This window comes from Hypanus sabinus, chromosome 17 (genome assembly GCF_030144855.1).
Source record: "Hypanus sabinus isolate sHypSab1 chromosome 17, sHypSab1.hap1, whole genome shotgun sequence".
NCBI classification, from domain to species: Eukaryota; Metazoa; Chordata; class Chondrichthyes; order Myliobatiformes; family Dasyatidae; genus Hypanus; species Hypanus sabinus.
The window spans coordinates 68,900,818-68,923,118 of NC_082722.1; the positions used below are offsets into that span (position 1 = coordinate 68,900,818).

The following is a 22,301-nucleotide window of genomic DNA, read 5'->3' on the forward strand; positions in this document are numbered from 1 at the left end:
ATGGCTGAATGAGTAGGTGACCCTAATAAAGTGGCCACCGAGTGTTTGGTCTGATAGTTGAGTGCAAAACAAAGAATGAGCTGTGTTTTCTCATGTGTGAGTTATTCAAACAAGTGTCTGCTCTCTGAGAGGGACAATATAATCCCATGGCAAATTTCTAACGACGAGTTCTCCCCAAACAGAGGTCCAATATTTATACCACTACCAAAAGCGTTAAATATTTCTTTTGGTCTTTGATGTTTCTGGGATCGTTTCGTTCACAGCTTTTGTCTCCAAGACAGCAGTATTCCATTGTTTTTTTTATCAGGATTTTGTAGTCCAAAAGGAGTACAAGTTCTTTTTCTCAGTATGTAACCTGTCTGGCTAGCTTTAGTTTGCTTTGCCAGATCTGACTGCCATAATATCAAAGGGGAACATTGTCACAATGTTGACTTATTTTCTTCTCTATCCAGGTCCTGAGCACGCGGTCAGAGCAAGCAAGCCTCTTGTGCTAATCTAATCTGGTAGGTTTCTAGTGCTTTCAGTTCTGGTTCATTTGGTGGACCAGGACTCTCAAGAAATGAAAGAGTATGTGTGCATATCACCTGAGTGGTGTGTGTGTGTGTGTGTGTGTGTGTGTGTGTGTGTGTGTGTGTGTGTGTGTGTGTGTGTGTGTGTGTGTGTGTGTGTGTGTGTGTGTGTGTGTGTGTGTGTGGTGTGCGTGTGTGGTGTGCGTGTGTGTGCGTGTGTGTGTGTGTGTGCGCGCGCGCGCGCATGCATTCATTTATCAGGACCCTCTCCAATGCCAAAAAAATCTCTCCTCCTCTTCCCATTGCCATGGAAAAGCAACCAGCCTGTTGAAAGACTCCTCCCACCCTAGACATTCTCTCTCCTCCCCCCCACCCGCACATTGGGTGGAAGATACAAAAGCTTGAAAACACACACAGCCAAGCCCAAGAGCAGCTCCTATCCAGTTGTTGTAAGACTCTTGAACAGATTTCCTGTATAATAAAGATGAACTGTTGATGTCACAATGTACTTTGTCAGGGCTCTTTTACCTTCTTGTCCAACTGCTCAGCACTATTTCTGTAACTGTAACACCATATTCTATAACCTCTTGTTGCTTTTCCCTTTGCTCTTCCTTGTTGTGCTTGTCTTTTGACATGGATGCTGAGATCCTCCAGCACTTTGTGTCTGTTGCAATGCATTTCACTGTATGTTTATGTTTCTATGTAAATATGATAAACAAATCTAAATCCGAATGCACTCACTGGAAATTATATTGGAAAATGCACCAGTTTTAAAATTAAAGTGAATATTAGAGATTGCTTTCATCTTACGAATATCAGTAAAGCTGCCGATAGTTTAAGCGCAGATAGGTAGGTACATCAGTAAGTTCAAAGTTGGCTTAAAAAGGAATTTGAGGGCATGCTCTTGTATGAAACCGAAAACCCTTGGTCAGCTAAAAAGTGTAGTTTCTAACAAAAGTCAGAAAGTGAAGGAGCTGATATGTTTCACCACCAACCTCGCAAAGCATTTCATCATTATTGAGGTAAGTGCTACTGGACAATACACATTGAGGCAGGTTAGCCATGCATTTCTTAACACTGGTATAATTGGAGCCTGACTGACTTTGTTAAGAATAGACTGAAAGAATTAAGTGATTGAGCACAGAAAATAGCACAGTACAGTACAGTACAGAAACAGGCCTTATAGCCCATAATGTCTGTGTCTAAACATTGCCAGGTTAAACTAAATCTGTTCTGCCTGTACATGATCCATATCCCTCCATTCCTTGCATATTCATGTGTCAGTATAAAAGCCTTTTAAATGCTCCTATTGTATTTGCTTCCACTTCTACCCCTGGCAGCCCATTCCAATTTACCCTCTGTGTGAAAAATCTGTCCCGCACATCTCTTTTAAACTTTCCTTCTCTCACATTAAGTGCATGACCTCGGGCATTTGACATTTCTATACTGTGAGAAAGATTGTACAGTATATTGGATCCCAGGTCCATGCAGACAGGAGTCATGGGGACCAGTGACACCCCAGTTCACTGGGGATGGAGGTCCATGCAAGCCCTGGGGTCGAAGCCCAAAATTTAAACTTGTGATCAGTGAGTGCAGGGGTCAAGGCCTGAAGGTCAAACCTGGAGAGCTTTGGATCGATACCCAAAGGTCAGTTAGGTCTGGCGAACAAAGCCAAATGTCAAAGTTCAGAGCTTGCCAAGTCCCGAGGAAGATGCCTGAAGGTTGAAACCAAAGTAGGTGTGATTCAAGGGAGAAGCTTATTGGTTAATACCCCTGGGTTGGCCTGTCCTGAAGTCAGACGCCCGATCTCTGTGAGTTCAGGTCCAAGGACTGGAGGCCCAGAGGTGGCCCAGGGCCTGGGGCTAGAGGTGTGTGTGTGTGTGTGTGTGTGTGTGTGTGTGTGTGTGTGTGTGTGTGTGTGTGTGTGTGTGTGTGTGTGTGTGTGTGTGTGTGTGTGTGTGTGTGTGTGTGTGTGTGTGTGTGTGTGTGTGTGTGTGTTGCGCGTGCGTGCACATGTGTGAGAGAGAGAGAGGCTGGATAGGCAGATTGAAGGTGCAAAAGGGACTCGGATGAGCCATGAGATCTGCAGACTGCTGAGGGACAGTTCAGTGGCATTCACGTCTAATGCCAAGTGAAATACAAGAAGTTCAGTTATGATTTCCAGAAAGGTATCTCACGTGCAAAGTAGCAGTTCTGGAACAGCTGTCGAGCATCCAGACCAGGAGTTTTACCTCTTTGATTACCTCTTAAAAAGTGAAATCAAGCTACATAGATGACAACAAGGCTTCGCTCCCAGATGAGCTCAATGCCCTTAATGCTTACTTTGAGCATCAAAACCTTCACAAATTCCCAAAGGCCCGGATGACCATGTGATTTCAGTCTCTGAGGTCGATGTGAGAGCATCCGGCCCCAATGGGTTACCTGGCTGTATACTGAAGATCTGTGTTGTTCGACTGATTTGGAGCGTTCACCAATATCTTTAACCTCTTGTTTCAGCAGTTTGAGTTACCCATCTTCTTCAAGCCGGCATCAATTATACCAGTGTGTAAGAAGAACAGGGTAACCTGCCTTATTGATTATTTTCCAGTAGCACTTACATCTACTGTAATGAAGTGCTTTGAGAGGATGGTGGTGAAACACATCAACTTCCGCCTGAGAAGCAAATCGGATCCAGTCCAATTTGCCTGCTAGCACAACAGGTCCACAGTAGATGCCATTTCATTGGCTCTTCTCTCAATCCTGGAATATCTAGACAGCAAAGATGATTAACTCAGGTTGCTCTTTATTAACTACAGAATAACATTCAATACCATTATCCTAACTTTATTTCTTGAACTTTGAACTTGTTTTACAGTTTTGAAATTTTTTTTGCTATCGTTTAACACTGGGGCAAGCTATGTTGGTGTTGGAATGTTTGGCAACAGTTGCGGGCTGCCCCCAGCTTTGCTTCTCAGGCGGAAGTTGATGTGTTTCACCACCATCCTCTCAAAGCACTTCATTACAGTAGATGTAAGTGCTACTGGAAAATAATCAATAAGGCAGGTTACCCTGTTCTTCTTACACACTGGTATAATTGATGCCGGCTTGAAGAAGATGGGTAACTCAAACTGCTGAAACAAGAGGTTAAAGATATTGGTGAACGCTCCAAATCAGTTGAACAACACAGATCTTCAGTATACAGCCAGGTAACCCATTGGGGCCGGATGCTCTCACATCGACCTCAGAGACTGAAATCACATGGTCATCCGGGCCTTTGGGAATTTGTGAAGGTTTTGATGCTCAAAGTAAGCATTAAGGGCATTGAGCTCATCTGGGAGCAAAGCCTTGTTGTCATCTATGTAGCTTGATTTCACTTTTTAAGAGGTAATCAAAGAGGTAAAACTCCTGGTCTGGATGCTCGACAGCTGTTCCGGAACAGCTACTTTGCACGTGAGATACCTTTGCACGTTTTCCCTGTGACCACATGGATTTCTTCTGTGGTTTCTTCCCACAGTCCAAGGTATACCAGTTAGTAGGTTACTTTGTCATTGTAAATTTCCTTGTGATTAGGCTAGTGTTAAATAGGTGGTTGCTGGGTAGTGCAACTCATGGGGCAAAAGGACCTGTTCTGCCCTGTATCTCTAAATAAGTACCCACATAAACAGGGTGGCCGGGTGGAAATATGTTTCTACCAAGGAAGTTGTAAAGCACTCCTTCCCTCTGCTAGCCTGCAGGTCACCCTTGGACAAGGTGTACCACCTGCTTAGCCCCCTTGATCAGGGTCACATGAAGCCTTGGGGAAGGTGGTAGATGGTCATATGAGCAGGTGGTGCATATCATAATTCTTGGTTACGTGACCACAGAAACCAGCCAGACAACCTCTGAAGAGTATTGATAATGGCTGGGGTCACCCATCCCATAAAGACACTTCCCAGAAGAAGGTAACGGTAAACCACTTCAGTAGAAAAATTTGCCAAGAACAATCATGGTCATGATCATGATCACCCATGTCATGCAACATGGCACATAATGATGATGATCTAAACAAATCCTGCATTTACATTAAACAAAGTGTTAAGACAATTTATTTCTGAACCACACTGGTATCATTTCTAAAGACTCAAGATGAGGAGTATTTAAAGGAGCTCAACTAACATTTTGTGTTGACTAAATCTGTCTGATGATGCTGGAATTGTAATATAGCCCTCAACCAAGCCAGAAATGAAGATCAGTGCCTATTGTCTGCACGTCAGGACATGGAAGCTGTATGGGAAGGTTTGAGCTATTCCCTAAACTGGACATATGCAAAATTAAATGTTTATAGAGGAAACCAACACTCTCTAACATTTAACACATACTGTATAAAGGAAATGCTCAGATACTAAGCAGCCATGAACAAGATGTTGAAGATGGGCCAGCTCTCTCTGACCAAATAGGGTTACCTTTTGAACATTCTATCCACAAAGGAGAATCTCCATGTTCTTGGATGGGTATAGAAGAAGCCTCATGAACATAATGGAGATACAAAAGGGTGCAGTTGCAGGAATCTGGAGCCACAAAACAATCTGCTGGAGGAGCTCAGTGGATGAAGCAGCATAAACACAAGAGATACTGAAGATGCATGGAGATCCAGAGCTCAACACACACAATGCTGGAGGAACTCCATAGGCCAGGTAGCATCTACAGAGGGGAATAAACTGCCAACATTTTAGGCTAGTACTCTCCTTCAGGACTGGAAAGGAAAGGGGCTGTAGCCGGAATAAGAAGTTTGGGGGAAGGGAAGGATAGCTGAAGTCAGCTGAGGTGGATGGGTGAGGGAGAGGAGTTGAAATAAGAAGTTTAGAAGGGATAGGTGAAAGAGATAAAGGGCTAAAGAAGGAATCTAATAGGAGAGGACACTGGACCATAGAGAAAAGGGAAAGAGAACGGGAACCAATGGGAGGTTATGGGCATGTAGGAGAAAAGAAGGAATGAGAGGGTAACCAGAATGGGGAGTATTATTCTGTAAGAAAAATACACCTCCACAGAGAAAGAAACACATTGTTTGGACTCGAGTTTGGACACAAATGGTTAAAGAAAAAGTTGTAAATGAAGGATATATCATGCCGAGGCTTTATGAAGCATTGGTCAGACCACACTTGGATTATTGTAAGTAGCTTTGGGCCCCTTATCTAAGAAATGATGTGCTGGTATTGGACATGGTCCAGAGGAAGTTTCCGAGAATTATCCCAGGAATGAAAGGGGTAATGCATGGAAAGCTTTTGTTGGCTCTGGCCTGCATTAGCTGAAGTTTAGAAGAATTAGGGGATTCGCAATGAAACCTATTGAATATTGAAAGGCAAAGACAAAGTGGATGTGGAGAGGCTGTTTTCTATATAGTGTGTGTCCCGGACCAGAGGGTACAATCTCAGAATAGAGATGAGGAGGAATTTCTTTAGCCAGAGAGTGGTGAATCTGTGGAATTCATTGTCACAGATGGCCGTGGGTGGCAAGTCATTGAATGTGTTTAAAGCAGAGGGTGATAGGCTCTCTGAATGGCTTACTTCTGTTGCTCTGCCTTATGGTTTTATGATATTCAGCCAGTGAGGATAGGAAAACCAGGAGAAGGTGAATCCATCCAGGGTCCCTGAGGCATTAGCCAGGCACTGAAGCTCCAGTTATGGTGATGGAGTGGTTGCACAGCACATTGTGGACAGGCCCATGGAAAATTCATTTGCTTTTCCAATAAAGTAGAACTAAGTCTAGACCAAGGGGGAGACATAACAATCATATTTGGATCATAATGCTCCACCACTACTTGTTAGTCAAGCCAGTAAGTCTGGTTACTGACCACAAACCTTTGTTAGTCATTCTTGGACTTGAGTTCATTATTCCTGCAGCAGTAATGTCACAAATGCAAAAGTATGCTGTCCTACTTTATTTTAATAAGATTATGATATTGAATACCAAACAGAATGCCACAAATCAGGCCTGCTTCAATTGGGACGACAGAGTTGCTATTCACAAAGGACTACTGATCAGAATTATGGAGTTTCACTTCTGGTTGCATTGGGCATTGTTAACATAAACACAGTAGATCATGACAAGTACCTGGAAGAGTTAGACAGTAGGTGCATAGTCTGTAGATCAGAATCAGGTTTATTGTCACCGACAAATACATTGAGATTTATTGTTCTTTTATGGCATCAACACAGTGCAATACATTAAAAAATTACTATGTTACATTAAGAATGTATAAAAATTAAATAAATAGTGCAAAAAGAGAGTAAAATATTGAGGTAGTGTTCATGATTTATGAACTGTTCAGAAATCAAATGGTGGAGGGTAAGAAATTGCTCCTAAAATATTGAGTGTGCCAGGCTCCTGTAGCTTCTCCCTGATGGTAGTAATGAGAAGAGGGTATGTCACAGATGGTGAGGTTTTTTAATGGTGGATGCTGCCTTCTTGAGGCATCACCTCTTGAAGATTTCCTCGATGGTGGAGAGGCTAGTGTCCATGATGGAGCTGACTGAGTCTATAACCCTCTGCAGTATCTTTCGATCCTGTGAAGTGGCCCCTCCACACCAGATGGTGACACAACCAACGAGAATGCACTCCATTGTACATCTGCAGATAGTTGTTCGTCTCTTGTGACATACAAAATCTCCTCAAACTTCTAATGATGTATAGTCATTGACTTGCCTTCTTCGTGATTGCATCTATCTATCACTGCCGAGGAATGCACCATGTGGAAGTGGCCTGTGAGACCACAATATGGCCTTGGGGTTCAGCCAACAGAACCACTCCCAGCTGAACCCACCTTCAATGGTTCAATGGTTCAATTTAATATCAGAGAGTGTACAGTCGCCCCTCCTTATCCACGGGGGATTGGTTCCGTGACCCCTCGCTGATTCCAAAATTCGTGGGTGCTCAAGTCCCTTATTCAACCCGTTTCAATCAGATGGACCTTAGGACCCAGCGGAACCCCAGACCTTATTTAACCTGCTTCAGAGCGGTGGGCATTAGGACCCGGCGCCAGAGCTCTGAATGCGCCGTTTTTCTGTTCACGAAAATAATCACGATCACAATTGAAAATAAAGTGGAAATAATAAAGCGATTGGAAAGAGGTGAAAAGCCATCATTCATTGGAGAAGTGTTCGGCTACGTCGGTCAACGATAGGAAAAATTTTAAAGGATAAAGTGAGAAAGGCTCTGCCCCGATGAAAGCTACAATTATTATTAAGCAATGCAGTGGTTTAATTACTAGGTTTTGGGGTTTTACGTTTTTGATCCTCCACATCAACCCAGCACGGTGGAGAGCGCACTCGGGAGCAATCTGTCCTGAGTCCTGAGAACCTCCGTTCCTGAGCCCAGCGCTGAAACATATGTTCTTAAGTGTTTTATATGCTTAGAAAGGTAAAATATATACTATATACTAAGACAAACGTTTGACTAACTGACACTAAATAATACCGGATGTACCTGCTCCGACTTACTTAGTAAGAGAACTTCCGATTTTTTTCGATTCTGATGCACGATAACCCACACACATCCTCCCATATACTTTAAATCATCTCTAGATTACTTTAAATACCTAATACAATGTAAATGCTATGTAAAATGGTTGTTATACTGCATTGTTTAGGGAATAATGACAAAAAAAAGTCTGTACGTGTGTCACGTTCTCCTTCGGGTGTAACGAAACGCCGAATTTAACGTCCGGATAAACCACAGTTAATAAGAACCAGATCGCAGTAAGATTAACCATTTACTGTTCACTCTTCACATTAACATATGGTGAAAACTGTTGATAAAACAATACAAGATTGATACAGTATTTGTTCCTTCCTTAATATCACATTTCAAGTGTAAATACTTGCAAAGGTGACTATAACTACATTACACTAAGGTGCAGTATACAGGGAGAGTTTACCTGCTCCATTGACTACTTTAAATACACTTCCATGCAAACTATCCGCGACTCTTTAACTAACGAAAGCATAAACATTATCTACCGTCGTTACCTCTAACAGGATCAGCATTAATATCTTAGTTCAATATATCGATTATCTATTAACTTACAGCGTTGCTCTCACTGTGATTTCTCATGCCTGCAAAACTGCTTGTGCTCAGGTGAGCCTCGTGGAAAGCCCCCACCCTCGCGCTAATTTCAAACCGGTGTTTTCCCACAAGACGCGGCGAAACCGGATGTGACGTCATCGCATGCCGATATATTTTACATGCAATGAATATACTTTAAACACTTCTAATTCTAACTAGAAAATACTATTGAATGAATTACTAAGCGAAAATATTATAAACTAAATAACTGTCGTAAAGACAGCACAACGTGCTTGAACAACAAGTGCTGGAAGAGTACTTCCGGGTTTTTGTAATTTGCGGCTGGTTGAATTCGTGCATGCGGAATCCGCAGATAAGGAGGGCCGACTGTATACAGTATACAGCGTGAGATTCTTACTCTTCACAGCCATCCACAAAACAGAAAAACCCAAAGAATGAGTGACAGGAAACATTAAGACCCCGAAGTCCCCCCTCTCAAGCACAAGCGGTAGCAAAAGAATCAACTCTTCCCACCTCCCCCTCCCTCCAGCAAAAGCATCAACCCTCTGCCACCTACCAGGCAAGCAATGTCAAAGCACAATAGACCACAAGGCTACTAAAAGCTACTGTCCATCCCACCAGTTCAACATCTCAGGCAGGCTCTTTCTCTCACCAGTGAGGGAGAGAGAGATATCGCTTCTGCAACAGCAAGAGGGGAGGCCAACAGCTTGTTGTTTCAATGTTATCACCTGCTTCGTCTCTTGTCCGAGTTCCCTGACTCAAGAACCAGCCGAATCTCACTCACCATCAAGAGAGTCAGAGAGATTCATCACATCGAGACATGCAGTTGGCTCTAACAACCAACACAACCCAAAGATCTGCTGGGGACATGTCCACAACGGTCAGCAGAGTAACATATGCACAGCAGCTGCAACAAAACAAAACAACGATAGTAAATCAAGGTGAATTAGTTTAATAATGTCAAATAGTCAAAGTTATTCAATTTGGAGAAAGAGTAATACGCAAGTCAGGGGTGACGGTGTGGCAGCTTTGGGCCTGTACTCACTGGAATTTAGAAGAATGCAGGGGGATCTCATTGAAACCTACTGAATGTTGAAAGGGCTAGTTAAGGTGGATGTGGAGAGGATGGTTCCTATGGTGGGGGTACCTGGAACTGCAGGGCACCGCCTCAGAATTGAAGGGAGACCTTTCAGGACATAGGTAAGGAGGAATCACTTTAGTCAAAAAGTGGTGAATCTGTGGAATGCTCTGCCACAGATTGCAGCAGAGGCCAAGACCATGGGTATATTCACAGCAGAAGTTGTTCGTTCCCTGATTGGTTTGAGCAACAAGGGATTCGGTGCGAGGGCAGGTGTATGGAGTTGAATGGTATCCAGGCTCAGCCATCGTGAAATGGCGGAGTGGACTCGATGGGCTGAATGGCCTAATTCTGCTCCTGTGCTTTATGGTTTTATGGTCTTATGATGTACTTGATCATAGAAACATGGAAACTAGGTGCAGGAGTAGGCCATTCGGCCCTTCGAGCCTGCACCGTCATTCAGTATGATCATGGCTGATCATCCAACTCAGAACCCTGTACCTGCCTTCTCTCCATACCCCCTGATCCCTTTAGCCACAAGGGCCATATCTAACTTCCTCTTAAATATAGCCAATGAACCGGCCTCAACTGTTTCCTGTGGCAGAGAATTCCACAGATTCACCACTCTCTGTGTGAAGAAGTTTTTCCTCATCTCGGTCCTAAAAGGCTTCTATCCTTAAACTGTGATCCCTCATTCTGGAATTCCCCAACATCATGAGATGGTCGTTCAGGCTTTTATTTTAGAAGATAGCCCTACCCTCTTTAATTCTGATAGCCTTTAAATCTGAAATTCAGTTGGATCCTGTGAAGAGGGCAACCATTGTGTGTTGGTGCAGATTTTCAGTCAGATTGAAGCACATTTAGAGAATCCAATGTTGTCTTTCTTTTGTTTGTGCAATCAAAATCATCATCATTAAGTGTTGCTTTAGTTCATACAGGAGAACCCTATCTGAGCAATATTTTGCATTAATATTCTGTCAAAGTTTATTCTTGGTTATTGGTGTAATGTTTGATCAGCCTTTATAATTTAAGGAATGCTTATGTGATATTAATCTTCTCATATTTTAAAACTTTACTCATTTTGTGTATAAGTTTTGGATATTTTACATGTGTCTAGCTTCATATATTTCTAATTTCTTATGAATCTGTGACTTAGTTATACGTTTACTGCATTAAATACTAATGGTATTTTTGAGGTCTTCTCTCAGTTTTACTCTCACTCAATTGAATGAATGGACGTGCTGCTCAGTAAAGCATCTGGAGCTCGGTTTCTATATCCGTATACATATTCATAAGAAATTAGGAATACATGAAGCTAGATGGTCACAGAGGCAGGAAGCGGTGTAGGGACCAGAGGGGTTTAGGGAGATGGGGAAGGCTGTGAAAGACATGTCCCTCAGATTGTGTCTAAGTCTCTTACTTTTTAACCTAAAATTTACTTTTTGTCATTTTATCGACTTCCGATAAGGACAAAAGCTTCCTGCAGTCTACTCATAAGGGGTGTATGGGGTGAACACAGAGGGGTAGCACCTCTGGTGAAAGGCCTTGTCACTTTCGTTATGGGGCAACTCACTGACCTTCAATCCTCACTGGGCGCTCGGTTCTCACCAGTGCCTCCAAGTAGCTGTATGCATGCAACAGTGGCCACAGCCTGGTACACTGCTTCAACAAGCAGGCTAAACCGGGTGAGGGGAGCCGGCAGCCTCATACCCCAGTGAGATAGGGACATGCCTCTCATATGCATAACTATTACTTCTACCTCCGGGCTCACCAACTTGGATCTTCAACCTTCAGGTTTCTACTTCTGGACTAGCCGTGTTCTGCACCTGGTTAACGACCCCCGGACTTACAGATCACAGGTTTTAACTTCAGGCATCGACTTCTGAACTTGCACTGGCCTCTGACCCCGGCAAGCTGGGGATTCGCTGGCCCTTGTGCCTCCCTCCCATACCTGGCTCTCGCTGCCTGCACAGACCCATCAGCCTCAGGATCACTGGTCCCTCAGTGTCTGCTGACCTGACCTCCGAGACTGCTAATGTTTGTCCACAGAGCATGACAGAAGCCCAAGAGAGTTCATCAGGCAATCAATTCAGTAATGTTTGTTGAGAGAAAGTATTTGGAAAGGGACTGCCCAACTCAGCACTGAATTTGCACTGTAGATTCTTCAGCAGCCAGCTGAAGGAGCAGATTGTTATGTTCCTCATAGCCTCATCTGAAACACAGCGGAGAGATACAAGAGGCTGCGGTAACGTGAATCTGGTGTGAAAAAAATGACACTGGTGGAGGAACTCACTGTGTTCAGCAGCATCTTTGGCGGGGGGAAAGGAATTGTTAATGTTTCAGGTCAAAAACCTCAAATTAAGAGTTTCTTACCTAGGCAGTTATTCCAACTTTATTTAAAGTACAAAATAAATTTATTATCAAGGTACATGTGTGTCACCATATAAAACCCTGACATTTGTTTTCTTGTGGGCATACTCAAAAACTTCATAATAGAATAATAACCATAATAGAATCAATGAAATACTTTGCCAACTTGGACATTCAACCAGTGTACAAAAGACAATAAACTGTGCAAATACAAAAAGAAAGGAATAATAATAATAAATAAATAAGCAATACATTTCGAGACCATGAGATGAAGAGTCCTTGAAAGTGAGTCCATGGATTGTGGGAACATTTCAATGATGGGACAAGTGAATTTGAGTGAATTTGGTTATGTATTCAGTGATACAGTGCAAGCACACTCTTCTGGCCCTTTGAAACATGCCACTCCAGCAACCCCATGATCCTAATTTTATGGGACAACTTAACAATGACCAATCAACCTACTTAATATGTCTTTAGACTGTGGGAGGAAACTGGAGCTCCCCAGGGTAAAACACCCATGCAGTCCTCGGGGAGGATGTACAGAAACTCTGTACAGAATGCTGTTGGACATGAACTCTTATCTCTGGAATAGCATCACAGGAACAGCTACGCTACCATGGTGTCCATCAATCATTCTGTAATTGATCTCCTAACTCTGGAATGCACCATGCTAACCACTACACTATCATTGTGCCCATCCATCATTCTGGTTATCCTCTTACTCCCTTCTATCTATTACCCTTATCACTGCACAGCGCTGTAAACAAATTAAGCCACATTTTAATATGCTGTTTAAATTGGTACTTATGTACAGTATCAATGAACTTTTTATTCCATATCTGTACTTTAACTTTTAACTTTATTTTTTGTACAATTCTTTATTTTTCTTTATTGCGAAATGTTTTGTTGCACGTTGCATTACACACTAAAGCTAATTCCTAATACATACATATATGTATATGGTGAATAAAGCTGATCCTTGATCTCAAGAATTTTTGATTCTTAAGATCTTGCATTTGGACAGAGAAGAGTTGAGTGGGTCTTTATCAGTTCTCATGCAAGGGTTTGAGATAAGCACTGTCTAATAATCTTGATGATGTTCCTGAACTTTTTTTCCAAGATATTGTTCTGAAACAATGTCTTGAGGGAGAGATACACAGTTGGAGGTTCTGTCTTCTGAATGGTATACAGAACAGGAGACTTAATTGCATTTGTGAGTGACCATGAAAACCTGTTTTCAACAGGCCACAATCTGCATGAGAGGTCATTAGCTGGTGAGGCAGCACGAGGTATAAAAAGACTTTGTAGCCTTTCAGAATGTTTTGGTAGGCTGCAATCAACATGAGAGGTCATTCCTTGATGACACAGCATGAGATTTAAAAAGAGCTCAGGTGCTTTTGGGACTTTACAGAAGGCTGCAATCATAACAATCTATTAAGCACTCAGTAGGGACCAATAAAAAGAACCAAGATGTAAGCAGAGTAGCCATTGCATGAATGGAGAGAGTGTTCAGGTTTTGGCTCAACAGGCTTAGGCAAGAAAAGGCTTGGACAAGCCCAGGCAGTAGTTCTAAGTAAGTATCTAGTAAGATTTTCTCTGTCAGTACATTTCTAGTGCACTGTGAATGGGTCCAGATCTAGTGATATGTTCCTTGTGTGAGATTTGAGAACTTTGGGAGACCTCTAGTCTCCCTGAAAACTATATCTGCATGAAGTGCACTGAGCAGCAGCTCCTTAAAGGCCGTGTTAAGGAGCTGGAGCTATGATAACCTTTGGCTAATGGGAAAGTAAGGAGTTGGCTGATAGCAGCTACAGGGAGTTAGTCACCCCAAAGTTGCAGGAGGCAGGTACCTTGGAAAAGTGAATAGGCAGCCAGTGCAGAGAACTGTGTGGCTGTTCCCCTCAATAATAAGTATACCGTTTTGGATACTGTTGCTGTGGGGAGGACGACATACCAGAGGTAGCTGCAGTGACCTGATCTCTCACACAGAGTATATCTCTGTGGCTCAGAAGGGAAAGGCGGAGAAGAGGAGTGCAGTAGTGGTACAGGATTCTGTAATTAGAGGAGCAGACTGCAGATTCTGTGGATGTGAAATAGACACCCAGATGGTTTGTTGCCTCCCCGGTGTAAGGGTTAGGGATGTCTCGAATGACTAAAGAGGGAGGGGGATCAGCTGTAAGTCATGATACATATTGGTACCAAAGACATAAGGAGGAAAAGGGATGAGGTACTGAGGAGAGACTATTGGAAGTTAAGTAGAGAGCTAAAAAGAGGGACCTCCTGTGTAGTAATCTTTGGATTAATGCCTGTGCCACATGATTTGGCAGATGAATGTGTGACAGAAGAATTGGTGCAGGGTCAGGAATGATTTCTGAATCATTGAGGTCTCTTCTACACCCCAGGGTTCTGAAATAGGTAGAGATTGTCGAGACATTAGTAACAAACCTTCAAGAATCGCCAGAATCTGGAATATTCAGAATCAGAATCAGGTTTAATATCACAATCATATGTCATGAAATTTGTTAAATTAGTGGCAGCAGTACAATGCAATGAATGATAATAAGGAAAACATCAATTACAGTATATATATAAAATAGTTAATTTTAAAATAGTGCAAAAACAGAAATAATAAAAACAAGTGAGGTAGTGTTCATGGATTCAATGTCCATTTAGAAATTGGATGGCGGAGAGGAGGAAGATGTTCCTGAATTGCAGAGTGGGTGCCTTTAGGCTTCTGTGTCTTCCTTCCTGATGATAACAATGAGAAAAGGGCATGTCCTGGGTAATTGGGGACCTTAATAATGGACGTCTCCTTTCTGAGGCACTGCTCCTTGAAGGTGTATTGGATTCTACAGAAGTCAATCCCCAAGATGGAGATAACTAATTTTACAGCTTTCTGTAGCTTCATTTGACCCTGTGCAGTAGCACCACCCCCCCCCCCCACCACCCCACCATACCAGACAGTGATGCAGTCTGTTAGAATGTTTTCCATGGTACATCTACAGAAAATTTCAAGTGTTTTAGTTGACAAACCAAATCTACTAAAGGAATATAGTTGCAGTCATGCCTTCTTTACAGCTGCAACTAGGATCAGGTTAGATCCTTAGAGATGTTGACACCCAGGAATTTGAAATTGTTCACTCTCTCCACTCGAGGATTGTTTTGTGTTCCCTCATTCTACTCTTTCTGAAGTTCACAATCAACTCTTTGGTCTTACTGACATTGAGTGCAAGGTTTTTTGCTGCAATGGTGTTGGAAGACTGGAAAATTGCAAAAGTCACTCCACTCTTTCAGAAGGGAGGGAGGCAGAAGATAGGAAATTATAGGCCAGTTGGCAGCCGGTGACTGATGGTGTTCGACAGGCATCAGTGTTGGGGCTGCTTCTTTTTTACATATATGTCAATCATTTGGGTGAAGGAGTTGATGGCTTTGTGGCCAGGTTTGCAGGCAATACAAAAATAGGTAGAGGGTCAGATAGTGTTGAGGAAGCAGGTGTCTGCAGAAACATCAGACAGTTTGGGAAAATGGGTGGATGGAAAATAGTATAGGGAAGTGCATGGCCATGCACTTTGACAGAAAGAATAAAGGAATGAACTATTTTCTAAATGGGGAGGAAGTTCAAAATTCAGAGGTGCAAATGGAGCCAGCAAATTCTGCAGACCCAGGCGACTTCTTCCAGTTCATCCACAAAACAGTTTATTTCTCTTCTCTTTTGTTTTTTCTTTTCATTTCAAGGTGGTTATGGTTGTATCAGAGTCCGTGACCTACCGTTCATTTACAGTTCTTTGCAAGCTATGCAGCCAGGCACTTTGCTATCTCAAGGAACAACCTGGAAAACGTACATCCCTGGGGCTGGGAGGTCGTAGGTCAGGAAGCGACCCCATAGGTGATTCAGTACCTCACCAAATTTGCTGACTGAAACATCAAGACTGGAACACTGAGACAGCAGACAGTGTGCTTGCTAACTACCAGCTGCTGTCGAAGGGAACTCTTGTACTTGAGCAATCCCCTTCTAACTCTCTTTTGATGGAGGGAACGTGTCAGTCCTCAAGATGGGAGTCTAGGAGGAGTGACGTGGAAGATTGCAACAACGGAACAGGTTGCTGCTGGGCTCCACTCTTATTGCATGAGCGACCGCACTGGGGAGAAAGAACTCGTCTGAGATACTGAGGTGCTGGTTTGTGAACCATAGTTTGATGGACTCTGGGTCAATGGTGCTTCTGCTGCTGGTCTCATGGTGGGAGGGTGGTCAGTGTTTCTGCTGCGGGTGGGGATACAGGAGAGCTTTGATGCTTTTTTTTGCTGCTTGTGCGAAAAGAGGGGAGGTGATTTTTATGGGGTTTCTTGGTTTCGTGAATGTCTGTGAAGAGGACAAATCTCACACTGATAATAAATGTACTTTGAAACCAGTCCTCATAGAGGGATCAGAGTGAAGAGAGTGAGCAATTTCAAGTTCCTGGTTGTTAAGATCTCTGAGGATATAACCTGGTCCCATCATATCAATGTAGCTATAGAGAAGGCAAGACAGCAGCTATATTTCATTAGAAGTTTGAAGAGATATGGTTTGTCAACTAAAACACTCAAAAACTTCTATAGATGTACCGTGGGGAGCATTCTGAAAGACTGCATCGCTGACTGGTGTGCGGGTGGGGGGAGGGGGGGAACTACTGCACAGGACCGAAAGATACAACAGAGAGTTATAAAGTTAGTCAGCTTCATCTTGGGTACTAGCCTACATATTATCCAAGACATCTTCGAGGACCAGTGCCTCAGAAAGGTAATGTCCATTATTAAGTATCCACATCACGCAGGACATGCCCTCGTCTCAATGTTATCAACGGGAAGGAGGTACAGAAGCCTGAAGGCACACACTCAGTGATTCAGGAACAGCTTCTTCCCTTCTGCCATTTGATTCCTAAATGGATTTTGAACCCATGAACACTACCTCATTTTAAAAAAATATATATGAATGAGGGGGATTTGATAGAGGTGTATAAAATTATGATGGGTATAGATAGAGTGAATGCGAGCAGGCTTTTTCCACTGAGGCTAGGGAGAGAAAAAAAAACAGAGGACGTGGGTTAAGGGTGAAAAGGGAAAGTTTAAAGGAAACATTAGGGGGAACTTCTTCACACAGGGAGTAGTGGGAGTGTGGAATGAGCTGCCAGTAGAAGTAATAAATGCAGGCTCACTTTTAACATTTTAGAAAAACTTGAACAGGTACATGGATGAGAGGTGTATGGAGGGATATGGTCTCAGTGCAGGACAGTGGGATGAGGCAGAAAAATGGTTTGGCACAGCCAAGAAGGGCCAAAAGGCCTGTCTCTGTGCTATAATGTTCTATGGTTCTATATTATTTCTGTTTTGTGCTATTTTTTATCTATTCAATATACATTTATATACATATAGTAATTGAATTCTTTCTATATTATCATGTATTGCATTGTACAGCTGCTGCTAAGTTAACAAATTTCACAACAGATGCCGGTGATAATAAACCTGATTCTGATCTATTGAGTATGTCCATAAAAAATGAATCTCAGTGTTGTATATTGTGAGATATCCGATAATAAATTTACTTTGAACGTTATAAGAGTGGTCAGTGGGATGTAGTAATGAAGAGTGAGAACTGCAGCAACACACACAAAGTGCTGGAGGAACTCAGCAGACCAGGCAACATCTATGGAAAGTCAATGTTTCAGGCTGAGACCCTTTGGCAGTACTGGAGGAAAACCAGATGAGGTGTAAATTTAAATGGTGGGGCCTGCTGAGCTCCTCCAACATTTTATGTGTGTTGCTTGGATTTCCAGCATCTGCAGCTTCTCTCTTGTTTGTGAGAACTGCAGGAGGGGTTTCAGGTGGAATGGATTGAAGTTTAGTGTAAGGCAATATGTTCTGGTCTAAATATTCAATCTCCAGTCAAGATTGTCATGTCAGGATGCATAGAATGTCCAGCCTACAAAAATTCCCTTAAGGGCAAATCAGAAACTAACACAGTGTATAGAATTTAATCTATATGAATGTTCAGGGGAGATTTCAACCCCTCCACCCCGCATTCTGATCTATATAATGAAATTCCATAAAGAAAATAAGCATGCTTTGTTCAATCAGCTGAACCCCCAAGAGTTAAATACAGCCTTCAATGCACTTCTAAACACGCTTTATTTATAACGCCGTGAATTGTAAGGCACACAATACACAAGCAACTAAGAAGGAAAGTTTGACAGATTTTAATCCATGCAGCTGAAATACTTATATTAGATCTCCGACGATCCTTGTAGCTGTTTAAAAATATTCTCACGGGGTATATTCAGGGAAAATCTAACAAAAATTGTTTGTGCAATTTTGCCTGTCTGCTGAAAGTTAAGGACATTCACTGAACCACTCACATAGCACCACAGGAGGCCATCAGATCTATGAAGACTTGTTGAAAGAGTTCTCACAGGTTTGTTTCCTTAATGTCCTTGACTGTTTTTTTCTGTCTTCCAAGTATTTATCTAATTTCCTTTTGAAAATGTAATACTGTGGCATTAAAACAGCTACTCCAACAAGAAGCAGATTCTTCCCCTCTGCCATCGAGTTTCTGATTGGACAATGAACACTACCTCACTATCTTTGCTCTCTTTTTGCACTACCTAATTATATATATAAAATATATATATTTGTCAATGTAAAAACATTCTGCAAAGCAAAGAAAATTACTATAAAGAGCAGTAGGCAGTAAAACACTAAATTAAATCAATATTCAAAGTGCATTTAATATCAATGAATGTATAAATTATACAGCCTTGGGATTTGATTGCTTCACAGGAGATGCAAAGCAAAAAACATTAAAGGAACCTAATTTTAAAAAATAAGACCAACCTACCCCCCCACCCCCCGTGCTCACAGCGAAAGAGAAAAAAAACAAATCATATAAGGTATAGAAGTGAGCAAGAACAGCTGTGGTAGCTTCTAGTTTACAAAAAGACCACGGGACAACTTGACGGTCAAAAGAGCATCTTTGTCTGGGACGGCAAATGATATTTACAATACAGAGGCTTCCAGGTACCTCGTGCAGCCTGGGTGGAGGAACTATATACAACGTACAGTGGGAGTAAAAAGAGCGGAAGACCCTGCCAACTCCGGACCCCGCCTCTTGCTACAAACAACTCCCCGATTAGTATTAACTTACTTTTAATAATACTCACATTACAACAACAGCAACATTCCGAACAAGATTGAGTCCTTAGATCCAAAGTCCTGGAGCAGCTCGGAGTAGGCCCAAAAACCAGTGTTCAGTTCATTGTATTACTGGGGCAAGTCAGTGCAATATTTGGTGTGGCCACCCTTCACCTTTAAACTGTATATATATTTATATTTCTTCTTGTAACTTATAATATGTATTTTTAAGTATTGCATTGTACTGTTGCCACAAATCAACAAATTTTGTCAGCCATACTAAACCTGATTCTGAAAGATTTTGGCCTGTCTCTCTGGTCTGCCTTGATGCTTCATAGGATGTTTTGAGGGGAGCCCCGAAGGAAGAGGGCACACCTTGATCTGAGTTTCTTGCGGGTTGTGTTTCTGTCTGCATGCCCTATGAATTGGAGGGACTCCACCTAACCCACAGGAATGTAATGTCAATCTGCTTCTTTCCCTCATACATCTCACATTATAGCAACACACTGCAAAATTAAATAGTTCTCACCTTCACATTCAGATTCCGATTTGTTCATCACTGTACTTTGAAGCTTACAGTGAAAAATGTCATTTACATTAACAACCTGAATACCAACGGAAGTGCTGGGGTCAGCCCGCAAATGTAGCCACACGTTCCAGCAGCAACATAGCATGTCCACAATATTCAGCAGAACAACGCAAGCAGCAACAATGACAGAAAAAGTTCAAAGTAAATTTATTGTCAAAGGAATTATAAGTCACCACTGAAATTCAATTTCTTGTGGGCATACTCGATAAATCCATTGAATGTTAACCATAACAGAATCAATGAAAGACCGCACGAACTTAGGCGTTCAGTCGGTGTGCAAATGACAGCAGAATGTGCAAATGCAAGAAGTAAGAAATAATATGAATAAATAAAAAGCAATAAATAAAGAGAACATGAAATAAAGAGTCCTTGAAAATGAGTTCATTGGTTGTGGGAACATCTCAATGATGGACCAAGTGAACTTGAGTGAAACTATTCCCTTTGGTTCAAGAGCTTGACGGTTGAGGGGTAATACCTTTTTCTGAACTTGGTGGTGCGAGTCCTGAGGCTCCTATACCTTCTTTCTGATGGCCACAGTGAGAAGAGAGCATGTCTCTGATAGTGGGGATCCCTGATTATGGATGCAAGGTATGACAACGACAGCAAAACAATCCCCTTCCCACTATCTCCCCCAAACAACCCTTCACATACTTAGACAGGCTTCTAAACTCAGGACAGGCCACCTCTGGGCCCCACCGTCATTGCAGACATCAGACCTACAACCTCCAGTTCCTGGCCTAGTCTCACAGACTTGACATTTGGGCCTCTACCCCCATTCTCACTAACTTCTGTCTTTGACCTTTTGGGCTTTCAAACTTCCAGACTTGTCTGTTTATCTTTACTTCTTCCCTCTTTATCTTCCTGTGGAAACATTCTCTCCCTTTAAATTCCATCATAATCCATGTGGTAATTAAGAATTCCTCTAATAAACCTTGTCCCAATTTTCTCTATTCACTGCCCTGAATCTCTTTAGGAAGATCAAATGTTTCAGGTCTATTGTGAATTAAAAACTGTGCAGGGACTCGTCCTAACTTGTTCTGAAACAAGTGCACATGGACCTGCCAATCTCAGGCAATTGGTCACATGTTTTAACCCAGTTTAGTTCTTCTACCAGGGCTCAGACAACACAATGGAGTGGTCTAGAATATCCCATGCATTCCTGCATGCAAGAACTCTAACTGGGCATCCCATATGATGGCTGAAGAGTAGGGAAAATCAATGAGATTTGAACCCATGGCTTCCTGCTTCCAAGGAATGTGTGTGTGGAGCAAGAAACTGGAGATACTGGATGTACAATCACCAGCTCTTAATGACTTAGGTTGTTATAGCCAGGGGTGGTTGTGGGGATTAGCTCCCACTGCCTATTAAATGCTCCTAATAGCATGTGTCTCAAATAGCCTCTGAGAACCACATCTAACTCCTGGCCTGCAAGTAGCTAGTAACCAGACAGAACCATCTCTCCAGTCAGGAGAAGGTTATTGGCAGGTTACAGCACCTTTAAACCAGTCACTTTGGACAGATGGCGTTCATCAGCTGTGGATGGTAGCTCACCTAGGAGAAGGACAACTCTGATCTCAAACCTCCGCTGCCTTGTATCTATACCCATTCATGGGGAAAGCTTCGGGAGTCGACCCTAAAGAAAAATCTGAAAGTGGACTCCCTAAGGCATGTTGACTTCAACACTGACTGGCAACTCCTGTGACAACGCTGGTGTCAATCTGTATAGGTCTTTACCGTTCCTTTGGATTCATCAGCTACAAGAATAGGAGGAGTCTGCTGCGTGGGCAACTGCTTGCCCTCCCTGGCTTGCGTACTACATAGACAGCTGGGACGTAACATCCATGGTCAACCCCGACCAACGGTGGGCCCTTCATAATGATTGCTTTCTTTCCCTTGTGTAAAACATAGCTTGGAAATGTTCCAGTGGGAGAGTGCATTTATTTATCTGGTCCTGTGTTTCTTAATACTTCTTTTCTTTTCTACAATAAACCTACGGTGCTTGGAATACCCTGCCAGGGGTGGTAGTAGAGGCAGGTATATTAGTGGCATTTGGATAAGCACGTGGATAATAAAAAACTGGATGGTTATGTAGGAGGGAAGTGATAGATTGATCCTACAGTAAGTCAAGTCAACTTTTATTGTCATTTCGACCATAACTGCTGGTACAGTACACAGTAAAAATGAGTCATTTTTCAGGACCAGGGTTTACATGACACAGTACAAAAAACTAGACTGAACTACATAATGAAATAAAACACAGAGAAAGCTACACTAGACTACAGACCTACACTGGACTGCATAAAGTGCACAAAAACAGTACCGGCATTACAATAAATAATAAACAGGACAGTAGGGCAAGGTGTCAGTCCAGGCTTCGGGGATTGAGGAGTCTGATAGCTTGGGGGAAGAAACTGTTACATAGTCTGGTCGTGAGAGCCCAAATGCTTCGGTGCCTTTTCCCAGACTCCAGGAGGGAGAAGAGTTTGTATGAGGGGTGCGTGGGGTCCTTCATAATGCTGTTTCCTTTGAGGATGCAGCGTGTAGAGTAAATGTC

At 42.5% G+C, this 22,301-nt stretch overlaps 2 long non-coding RNA genes across 2 annotated transcripts in view; both read left to right on the forward strand.

Annotated features, from left to right (window-relative positions):
- LOC132407027 (uncharacterized) overlaps positions 1-22,301 on the forward strand; it is a 163,227-nt gene that overhangs the window by 75,097 nt on the left and 65,829 nt on the right. The window lies entirely within an intron of this gene.
- LOC132407026 (uncharacterized) overlaps positions 1-22,301 on the forward strand; it is a 49,481-nt gene that overhangs the window by 1,029 nt on the left and 26,151 nt on the right. Inside the window, exon 2 of the long non-coding RNA XR_009516346.1 lies at positions 453-503. This is a non-coding gene — a long non-coding RNA (uncharacterized LOC132407026). The remainder of the gene's footprint in view (positions 1-452; positions 504-22,301) is intronic.